Raw genomic sequence first — 11494 nt, 5'->3', positions numbered from 1 at the left:
TAAAAATATTTTTTCTTTTTATCTGTTCAGCCTGGGTGATTGCCACTACTCTGTCTTCCAGTTCACTGATCCATTCCTCTGTATCATCTCATCTACTTTTAATTCTTTCCAGTGTGTTTTTAAATTTCATCTAATCTACTTTTGATTCCTTCCAGTGTGTTTTTAAATTTCAGTTCTCTAGCTCTGTTTGATTCTTCTTTACATTTTCTACCTCTTTGTTGAAATTCTCACTGTGTTCATCCTTTCTTCTCCCAAGCTCAGTGAGTATCTTTATGATCATTATCCTGAATACTTTATCAGGTAGATTGCTTATCTTTACTTCACTTAGTTCTTCTTCTGGGGTTTTGTCTTATTACTTCATTTGGAACATATTCCTCTGTCTCCTCATTTTGCCTAACTGTCTATTTCTATGTGTTTGGTAGGTCAGTTATGTTTCCCAGTCTTGGAGAAGTGGCCTTATATAGGAGATGTCCTATGGGGCACAGCAGTGCTCTCTCCTCTGATCACCAGAGCTATATACTATAGGGGTGCCCCGTATATGGGCTACTTGGGCCCTTCTATTGTAGTAGGGTCACCTATTGTAGTCATGCTGATAGGTAGGCCTGGCTTCTGGCCTGGTTGGCTTCCACTCTTCACCTCTTGTGGTGGCTACCAACCTACTGGTAGGTGAGGCTGCATCTTGGTGCTGCTGGTTGCATGATCTTAGGTGTCCCAGGGCTGGTACTGGCCAACAGGTGGGTGGGCCAAGGTCCCCATATAGATGGCTGCTCAGCCTGTGGTGTCCTAGGACTAGTGCTTGTCTGCTGGTGGGTGGGTAAGCCCCTGGCACTGATAGGCTAGAGGGAGGACTCCAAAATGGTCCTCGTTATCATCAGTGTCCTCATAGTAGAAAGAACTCTCCCAAACAGCTGCACGACCTTTAAGAGAAGAATCTTTGTTTCCTGTAGCCCTCAGGCTCTTCTGTTTGCAAGCCCCACTGGCCTTCAAAGTCAGACCTTCTGGAGGATCATCTTCCTGATGTAGGACCCCCAAGCTGGGAAGCCCAATATGGGGCTCAGAGCCTTTGCTCCTTGGGGAGAACCTCTGTGATTGTGTTTATCCTCCCATTTGTGGGTCACCTACTCAAGGAGGTGAGTCTTGGCTTTATTGTGTGTCTGCCCCTCTACCCATCTTGTTGTGGTTCCTTCTTTATATCTTCAGTTGTGTAAAATGTTTTCTGCTAGTGTTCAGGTCATTCCCATTGATAGTTGCTCTGTAAATAGTTGTAATTTTGGTGTTCCCATGGGAGGAGGTGAGTTCAGGGGCTTTCTACTCCACTATCTTGGCCACACTTCCCCTCTTTCTTATTTTCTAATACAGGTTTCCCCTGCTGTCCAAAAGTAGAGTGTTCACAAGCCAAAATGTCTTAAAGTGAAGAAGCAATTACCTTAGGACAAATATTGTTAATGAATGCACAAAATAAATTGAGATAAAGCACAGATGCTCACAGACACAGTTCAAAGCTATGGCAGCTTGATACTGAGATGATGAGTGTAGTTCACAGGGAAGGAGCTTGGCAGTGAATGCTACTCTCACTGCTTGGGTATGTGCTGCTTCCATAATAGCTTGGCTTGCTGCAAAACAAATGCTGAATGATATTTTCTCTTTTTATCTTTTTCCATAAAAGCAAAAATTGCCTTTGGATTTCTTGCAGTTAGCGAAAACAGGTACTGATGTAGGTCTTTTGTAAAAAACAAGTAGCATAAAGTAAACTTTCAAAAAGTAAGGGGAATTAGTGTATGCCTTAAATTCCATAAATTTCCTCTAAGCACTGTTTTCACTGGATACCATAATTTTTGATAAGTTGTATCAATATTTTCATTTTCATTTATTTCAAAATATTTAAAAGTTTCTTTTGAGACTTCTTCTTTGACCAATATTTTAGGAGTGTGTTGTTTAAGCTTCAAATATTTAGAGACTTTGCAGCTATCTTTCTGTTATTGATTTCTAGTTTAATTCCATGTGGTCTCAGAGAATACTTTGTATGCTTTCTACTTAAACTTGTTAAGGTGTGTTTTATGGCCTAAAATGTGGTCTGTCTTGGTTAATATTTTATGTGAGCCTAAGAAGTATGTGTATTTTTTGCTGTTGTTGGATTAAATATTCTACAAATGTTAATTAGGTCCAGTTGATTAATGGTGCTTTTTTTCTCCCTTACATGAGACAGGAAGTCTAGATGGAGCTGGAGCCAGCCAGTTGTCCTTCCCCTAGGTCAGATAAGGCCCTGGTAAAGTAGTTTCCCTTTCAGGATAGCCTTTGTTATGGAGAACATTTTGGATGTATTTCAAAATGGTTATTTTTCCCCTGGGCATAATTCAAAATGGTTATTTTCCCCTTCCCCTGACAGAAACATGAGGGAAATTTTCTCTAATCTTCATTGTGAGAGCCTGTTTGGTTTCATCAGGTAAAAAGATAATGAAAATGTGACGATCCCCCCCAAAAGTGCCCCCTCTCATAGATTTTTAACTCTTAAGCTAGTCCACATCCAGCCTCTAGCAATTCAAAACGACCATTTAAGGTGTTCCGACCAGTTACTGGCTCCTGAGCTTTCTGCTTCAAGTAGTCTCATCTTATCTGTGATTCTTCCTTGTATCTCCAGACTTTGAGGGTGTTGTTTTGCCCTATAACCTCAATTCTCTGATCAATTTTAGAAAAGTTGTTAATTTTCTATTTGTTCAACATTTTTCTTATTGTAAGGAGGGTAATGAGGATTTTCAAGGTCTTTATATGTTGGAGCTGAAGCTGAAGGTCACTACTACATTTTTTACTTTGAGAATTTCCATTTCATTCCCGCCCCCCCCCCATTTCAGTTCTTTAGTGAAATTGTCTATCTTGTTCTCTGTTTTCTTGAACATATTAATCACAATTCTTATAAAGTTTATGCCTGATACTTCTAATAGCTTAATCTTCTATAGGTCCATTTCTATTGTTTATTTCTTTATCTCCTTAAAAAATTCTGTTTATCATACCTCTTGGTATGCTTTTGTTTGAGTGCTAAAAATTATGAATGAAAAATTCTAGAAATTATAGATGACATTTTCTTGATTTGTAGACGATTTGCTTTGGCTGTGGGAAAACAGTATAAGAGTAAATTACCTTAAGCTAATCGAGAATTGAACTAATTTGAGTTTGGATTTTAATCTTTGTCAGACCTATTCTATTTCCAGTTCACCCTTATTCCTGGGTGTAATCCTTCAGGAGTTCTAACTGATAGCCTAGGGAATTTATCAGGTCCCCCACCCTTGGAAATATATAAACACCAATTTTTATCTTCCCTGTACTATGAATCCACCAATAGCTCAGTTTATCTTCTTGGTCACTTAATTGCCTTTTTCTGCTTGGTTTCTTTGCTTCTAGCTCTACACCTATTAAGAATTGGTGAATGCCTCAGGAGAAAATCAGCTTAGACTGCTTGTTTCATTTCCTTGTAATTTCCTTTCCCCAGGATCTTAGCCCATCATATCCTGGATGCATTAGTAGCCCTAAGTTATAGATTTTGAATCCTTAACTCTGTGTAACTGCTGAAAGATCTACTCAGGTCTTTTGACTCAGCAGCTTATTTTTCAATCTCTTCACCCATGTTAATAATGAATTGACAAATGCTTCAAGAGGAAAATTGGTGTCAAATGTGTTTCACCTTTTTAAATTTCCCTTCTCTCCACAGTTTTGGTACTTCAAACCCTGGCTGCTTTTGTAGCTCTCCAATGTCTTTAGACAATTTAATTTGTTTAAATATAATAATTTATTTTTCAGCTTTTCTTGGCCAAGTGAGAGGATTTGTCTTCTATTAGTAGGCCATCATAGCCAGAAGCAAACTATCCTCCATAACTTTGAATGCAATATTTTCATTACCATCCCATGTGAAAATATTTTCAAATTTTAATTATGATTTCTTCTTTGACCCATGGGTTATTTAGAAATGTATTTCCTAATTCCAAAAAATATGCAGATTATTGGTTATATTTTTATTATTGATTTCTAGTTTATTGCACCATGGTTAGGGAACACACACTGTATGATTTTAAACTTTTGAAATTTGTTAAAACTTGCTTTATGTTCCAGTATATGATCAATTTTGATATAGACATACCTCAGAGATATTGCGGGTTCAGTTCCAGATCACGACAACAAAGTGAATATCACAACAAAGTGAGTTGCATGAGTATTTTAGTTTCCCAATGCATATAAAAGTTATGCTTACACTATACTCTAGTTTATTAAGTGTGCAATAGAATTATGTCTAAAAATTAATGTACATACCTTAATTTAAAATGCTTTATTGTTAAAAAATGCTATCACTTGAGCTTTCAGTGACTTATACTCTTTGCAATAATGACATCAAAGAGCACTATCACAGATCACCATAACAAATATAATGATAATGAAAAAGTTTGAAATATTGTGAGAATTACCAAAATGTAACACAAAGACATGAAGTGAGCAAATGCTGTTGGAAAAATGGTACCAATAGACTTGACACAGGGTTGTCACAAACCTCCAATTTGTAAAAAAATGCAGTATCTGCAAAGTGCAATAAAAGGAAACACAATAAAATGAGGTATGCCTTGTATATGTTTCATATGTTTTTTTTTGAATGAATCTTTTGTGATTGTTGAGTGTAGTGTTATACCAATCAGGGATTGAACTAACTGAGTTGTATTTGCTAATCATGTTCAAATCTTCTATATTTCTGCTATTTTTATCTACTTATTCTGTCAGCTACAAAAAAAAGATATTTTAAAATCTTCCACTATGATTGGGCACCTCTGTTATTTCTTATAGCTCTGTCCATTTTTTGCTTTATATACCACATCTTTTTTTTTCAGAGATAAAAGATGATTTATTACTCACATCAATAATAGTAGCCAGAATATCAGCATTTTTACACCAGTTCCTGGATCGCAATTCCTAGCAGGTGATATGAAGAGAGACAGATGACACCAACACACGCAATGAGATGTGTTACAGAAGAACTCTCAGCTTAAAGAACCTGAGTCTCTTATCCTTACTAGCAAAACTTCCCTTTGTTCATGAGGGAGACACTATCTCTAACTTCCAAGGTTGTTTGCTATACAACCTTGATAGTTCAGAACAATGCACAGTGAGTGCCTCACTCAGAATATGTGCAGGCACATGACAAAGCCATAGAGAATCGTCTCCCAACAGAGTGCAGCTTGAGAAGGATTTATTGCATCCAGCCTCGATCAGATGACCAATTAATGATTTCTGACACTGACTGTGGAGAAAGTACTTACAACATTTATGCCACATATTGCATATTACATAGTTACCAAAAAATGATATAAAACTATAAGAACTATAAGAGAGTTCAGTGGTAATATACAAAATAAGTATATATGAAATCAGGATATAGACCACATCTTCTAATCCTAAATTTTATCTTGCTTGAGATTTGAAGGGCTTCTTGAATATGTAGCCTGACATTTTGGAAAGTTTCAGAAAATTGTCAACCATTATTTCTTCAGATATTACTTCTGCCTCATTCATTCTCTCCTCTCTTCTTAAATTTCAAGTATACATGTGTTACACCTTCTTTCTGTATTCTCTGTCTCTTAGCCACTCAATTTTTTCATCCTTTTGTGACTGGCATTTTTTCTGGATAATTTCTTCCCACCTACCTTCCTATTCAATAATTTTTGCTTCATTTATATGTACTCTGCTGTTAAACCCCTCCATTCAGTTCTTAACTGAGATTATTCTATTTTTCAGGTCTAGAATTTCTGTTTTATACCTTTTAATAGTTTCCATTTATCTGCAGAAATTCTCTATATTGTCCTTTATCTCCTTAAGCATAGTAAACCTATTTATTTTAAATCTATGTCTGATAATGCTAATATCTGAAGCCCTGATGAGTCTTTTTCTATTGTCTGTCATTTCTGATAGCTTTTGTTAATTTTGGCTTGTCTTCTTGTGTACTTGGTTGTTTTCTATTGTGTGCTAGATATAATATTTTACGAAACTTCAGAAATAATTTGAGGCTGATATTATTTCTCTCCAAAGAGAATTTGTATTTATCTCTACAGAGCATCTAGGGGCGTTAGCACCCTGGAATTACCTTAACCCAATTTCCAGTGGTTGAGATTACTCAAAGTTAAACTGAAGTCCTTAAAAGCCTGTCTACATCTTCCTCACTCTGACTCTGAGGTGCAGCTCTTTCAACATCACAATCCAAAGATTTTAAGGTTTACCAGGTATATGTCTTGGGAAGATTTGGATTCCAGTATCTGTCTCCCTAGTCTGCTGAGGCTATCCAAAATTCTACATAGCCTCTCAGTAATTCCCTCAAAAACTGAATATGCACCACTGGGAAAAGTGGCCGTAACATTAAGCTCAACTTCTCCCACTCCTATTCTGAATCAGGTATTCTTCACCTTCTTGTTAGCCCTCTAATGCCTTCAGGGAAATGAAAAGCTATGTTTTGTCCAGCTTCTCCAGATCAGCAGGAGGATTGGTTTCACTTATTCATCTCCCATTTCCCTAATTAGCTATTGAGGACTTTTTGTAATTTTTTTGTGGCAGTATATGATATATACAGAAAAGTGTACAAATCCTAAGTATTCAGCTCAATAAATGTTCACAAAGTGAGAAAGGAACAAAACATGAACAGAACATTGGAAGCTTCCTGCATGTCCCCATCTAGTCAATAATGCATCCCAAGGGTAACCACTATTCTGGCTTCTAAAACCATGGATTAGTTTTGAGTGTTTTTTTTTAAACTTTCTGTAAAGGAAGTCACACAGTGTGTATTCTTTTGTATCTTTTTTATTTTTGCTAATATTGTCTGTGAGATTAATCCATACTGTTGCATATATAATACTTATTGCCATTTATAAATGTAAACCCCACTTATGAATATATTATATTTTATTTATCCATTTTATTGTTAATGGATATTTGGGGAGTTTCCAGTTTGGGACTAATATTAACAGTGCTACTATGAACATTCTTATTCTTGTCTTTTGGTGAATATATGTATACATTTGTGCTGTGCATAAGGTCATCAGTTGTGCATATTTTTAGTCTGAAGACAAAATTAAGATCTAGACCCTGGAGTGTGTGAAGTCAGCAAGGTAAATGCTGCCTTGTGGGGGCCTGTCTGAGAAACTAGGTGGTCTTTACCAGGAGACAAATCTGTTCATCTATATGTCATTGACCTTAGCAATTGGCACTTTACCTAGAATGTATTATGCCTTAAATATATGTCTCAGAAATAAACCGCAGTGACATTTTGGCAAACGCTCCAGAAAACTCCCTGTGCATATAAAAGCATGTACAAATCTTTTTAAAAAGCCAGTATTTCCAAGAAAATGAGCAGAGGTAACAAATATATAAATTATCTCTCTCTCTCTATGCCTTAGTTCATGAAATCTGCTTTCTTATGTGTCCAAGAAGGATGACGGATATTAGTGGCTGAGTGGAGGGAAAGTGAAGAGATGGCCTGTTGCCTATATTCTAGGAGAAGATAAAGAAGTATAAACTGAAATAGTTGCTCCAGGAGAAGATAGATTCCTTCCTTGGAAATTAAAGAAAAGCAAATTTCCACAAAATGGAAATGCATCATCTTTTGGTCTCTAGGATCAGCAAAGATAAAATGAGTGACAGGTCTTGTGTGCTGGGGGGGAAAGAGAGAGGCAGGCACACTCTTGCATCACTGCTGGTAAGAGGGAAACTTGGGGACCATGGCTCATTGGGGATGTATCTCATGTGACCAAGAACTGTGGAGAGGTGGTCTTTTTGGTCCGGCCATCAGCTTCCTGTTGATCTTAGGGAGATGTGCTTGTAGCTAAGTGAACAAGGAAGAAACTGCTCTGTGTGTAGGTTGGTGTGAGAGTGAGCATTGCCTGGGGAGTCTTGGGGTCACAGTGGAGTTAGGTAGCAGCGATCTGAAGGGGCAGAGTCAGCTTTCCCCACAGCCTTGGGCTATCCACCAGCTCATTTTAGTTCTCTAAATGGTGCATGAGGTCAGGGGGAGAGCTGATGCTGGGATCTGGGAGTGACAGGTGGGAACCACTTGACAGTCTTGGATTAGTAAAATGTAGGAAATGTGGCCTAACACTCAGCAATAAATGTTCACAGATCTCTATCTGTTGGTTTGCTTGTCTGTCTGTAGGGGGAGGCACAACCCAAAGGAAAGGAAGAGGAAACCCATTACATACAGGATATTTAGTAGAAACTGAAGTGAGCAGTTCTTTCAAGGAACTGTGGGGCCTGAACTAGTCACAAGGTGGCGGTAGAGGCAAGCCCGAAACCAGAACATGTTATTTTACTATACTGCCTTCAGAAAAGCATTACTTAATCCTAATTCTTTTTGACTCTGGGGAAGCAGTGTTTATGGAGCAGAAATGACGGGTAAAACAGAAAATGGCCATTTGATGGGAGAAAGCGAGGTCAAGAGAGTGACTGGGCCGCAGGGGAGTGCAAAAGGTGGGCATGTGTGGGGGAAGGATAGGGTGACAAAGGGTCTGGAGGGCAGGGTAGGAACTGTGCCTAAGACCTAAATGAGATACATTTGAAAGCCAGATTTCTCACCCTAGAGAGAGGGCACTTACATGCCTGTACATCTACCAATCTCCATTCTCTTTTGTGTGTCTACATGTAGACATAAATCTAGGCAAAGAAGGAAGAAAATTGCTCCACACATTGTGATCTCTTGGAGATACGGATGGGGAGGGAGATTGGAGTCAGAATGCAGGATCTAGAGGCAACTCAGCTACCTCTCCCCTTTGTTCTCCTCTCCTCTTACTTGGGTGCTGGGAAAGTTAAATACTGTACCTCTGAGGAAACAGTGGAAGCAAGCTTAAGCTGGATAAATGCCAGAGGAGAAACATTTGAAAATTAAGACCCTAAATCAGGAAAGAGAGATACTCATACGCTTGTATCCTGAGTATTGACATATGTATATCTACGGAGACTCGTATGAAAGCTCTATGTATTTGCATTTCTCCCAGTTCTGTGTCTGAAGACAGTTAGTGCAGTTTGTGTCCAGGAAAAGAACGTCCAACAGTCTCCTACCTAGAACACTACAATTAGATGGCTTTTAAAAGAGTGAGAATCTTCTGTGACTTGTCACATATTTAGGGTGTGCTCAAATAGGTGATTTAGTGAAAGCAGTTCTGGAGGTCAGGGCTGGAAGTTGCTACAGTGTTCACCCACTAATCAGAAGAGATTATAACCACAGTGAGAAACACTCAGAATTGTAGGGAACTTGATAGGGATAAGGATGGGAAAGGGGTCTGATCTTTCCTCAAAGATACAGAAAAAGCCAAGTCCTGGGAATGAGGCTGACATGAGACATGGACAGTAAGAACCTAGGGCCTCTCAAAGAAGAAATGGTCTGAATGAAGAAAAGTCACTTTTTCACGAATGAAAATGAGGACATTTTTAGTGATGCTTAAGATATTAAAAATTTCAGTTGTGTTCTTGGCCTCTCCAAGTGCCCTTTCATTCAGGGAAAAACATTGTTAGCTCAGCCCAGGGATGCTGGTTTTTCACTTAGCCACGATATCAATAGTCATTTGGCCAGCCTCTCCATTGCTGGAAACACAATCCCCACTCCTGACCCTGCTGTTGAGGAGGGGAAGGCTTTCTGTGCCCCGGATAACTTGAATGCCAGTGTTGAAAATCAGGGCCCGATTAAGATGTACATCAACGAGGTGTGTCGGGAGACTGTGTCACTTTGCTGCAACTCGTTTCTGCAGCAGGCCGGATTAAATTTGTTAATAAGCATGACAGTTATTAATAACATGCTTGCCAAGTCCGTTTCAGACTTGAAGTTTCCTTTGATACCAGAGGGAAGTGAATGTGCTGAGGGGCAGGTTGTGAAACCCTTGATGGGTTTGTCTGAAAAGCCAGTCTTGGCGGGGGAGTTGCTGGGAGCCCAAATGCTGCTCTCCTTCCTGTCCCTCTTTATCAGGAACGCAAACAGACAGCTTCTCCCAGAAACGCTGGCCTCTTAAATGGCCCCCTCCAACAGCACGGGACTGTTCCACCCCGAATCAAAACCCGATCAGGTGAACACACACCTGTGCTCTCAAAGACTCTGCAGTGGGTGCTATTGAAGATCCAGCCTTAGCCAATCGCCACTTCTCTGGGTGAAAGTTACACTTGCTAAATCCAGGACCACACTCTTATTGGCCAGGCAGGGGTTCCCACAGAGCTTTGAGTAACCTCTTGGTTTTGCAGTCTGCAGGCAATGCACATTGTAAATTGCTCCCTTGCAGCCTTCTTCTTGTGGTAAAGGGATCATTTCAGCTGCCAGCTGTGGTTAAAGGACAACATATTCTAGCCTCACAAGGGATGCCTTGCCTGTGGTGGTCTCCCTGTCTAAGCTAGACCGTGTTGTGGAGACCAGACCCATATGGGAGCTTGTGCCGAAAATGCATTGGTTGCTGCTTAGGTTGAATTCTTTTTCATTTACTCTCTTTTCTTCACGAGCCTATGGATGGTAAACCTATTCGGGGGGGGGGGGGGGAAGGACACTCCCCTTCTGTGTGCTGTACTGACTTAACCTCGTCCACTAAGTCTGCATTTTTATGTATCATCAATAAAGCTGTGTGCTTTAACTGGCAAAAACGAGACACGACACTTGTCTTTGAGTTTAGAGTCTGCGTGAAGAGAAAGACAAAAATACATGATCAATGCCAACTAACTGGGGCATTTGCTCCTGACAGATGCCCGCTTAGCAGCGCCCACAGGAGGCAGGGGAGGAGATGGGCTGCAGGGTTCAAGATAAGCTTCCAGAAGGGGCTAGGGGTGGGGATGGGGCGGGGGAATGAGGTGGAGGGTGGAATTAAGAAGGACTGTTGGGAGGACTAAAAGAGACAGCACCTGTGAAGCAGGCAGCACAGTGCCTGATGCAGAGAAGTCCTTTCCTCGATGAAGGTGTCTTTCCTCACCTGCTGGCCTAGAGAGGAAGGTCAGTATCCTTGGGGTTTGTCTACACATCCTTGGGGGCCACTGGGCAAACCATCCCTGCACATTTAGTGCACAGTTATAGCAGTAGCAGTTGCTACTTGCTGAGTGCCTGCTTTGTGTTGTTCTCTCTCGTGAGAAGCAGCTGTGAAACCTACTTCCCGGCCCCCTCCCTTCCTTGGGATGCCAAGCTCAAATTCCTGGCTGAGTGAGAAGGCTTGGGCCTTGCTTCCTCTGGAGAACCTCCTTTCTGCCCTATCCCTGGTACTTCTGTGGGATCCAGGAAGGGGCCAATGGAGGCCTCCATGAATCCCCGAGGGGGTGGGAGGGCAGATGCTGAGGGGCGTGGCATGACCATGGCTGGTCCGTCCATCAGGAGGCATATTCATGCCACGCAGCCAAGCTCCTGGCACCCCTTGGAGGAAAGGAAGAACGTGGCCCTGCACACAGAACCACTCCATGAATCCCGGCAACTCATTCCACCACCCCCTCCCACCATTTCCAGATCCCTCCCAGCAAGCCT

At 40.5% G+C, this 11494-nt stretch overlaps 1 pseudogene; it reads left to right on the top strand.

Moving 5' to 3' along the window:
- The first annotated feature begins 9398 nt into the window (after positions 1-9398).
- On the top strand, positions 9399-10622 carry LOC130841432 (protein ARMCX6-like; annotated as a pseudogene).
- Positions 10623-11494: the final 872 nt, after the last annotated feature.

This window comes from Hippopotamus amphibius, chromosome X, assembly GCF_030028045.1.
Source record: "Hippopotamus amphibius kiboko isolate mHipAmp2 chromosome X, mHipAmp2.hap2, whole genome shotgun sequence".
Classification (NCBI taxonomy): Eukaryota; Metazoa; Chordata; class Mammalia; order Artiodactyla; family Hippopotamidae; genus Hippopotamus; species Hippopotamus amphibius.
Note: the sequence above shows the minus strand (reverse complement) of the source record. Positions and strands in the feature narration are given on the sequence as shown.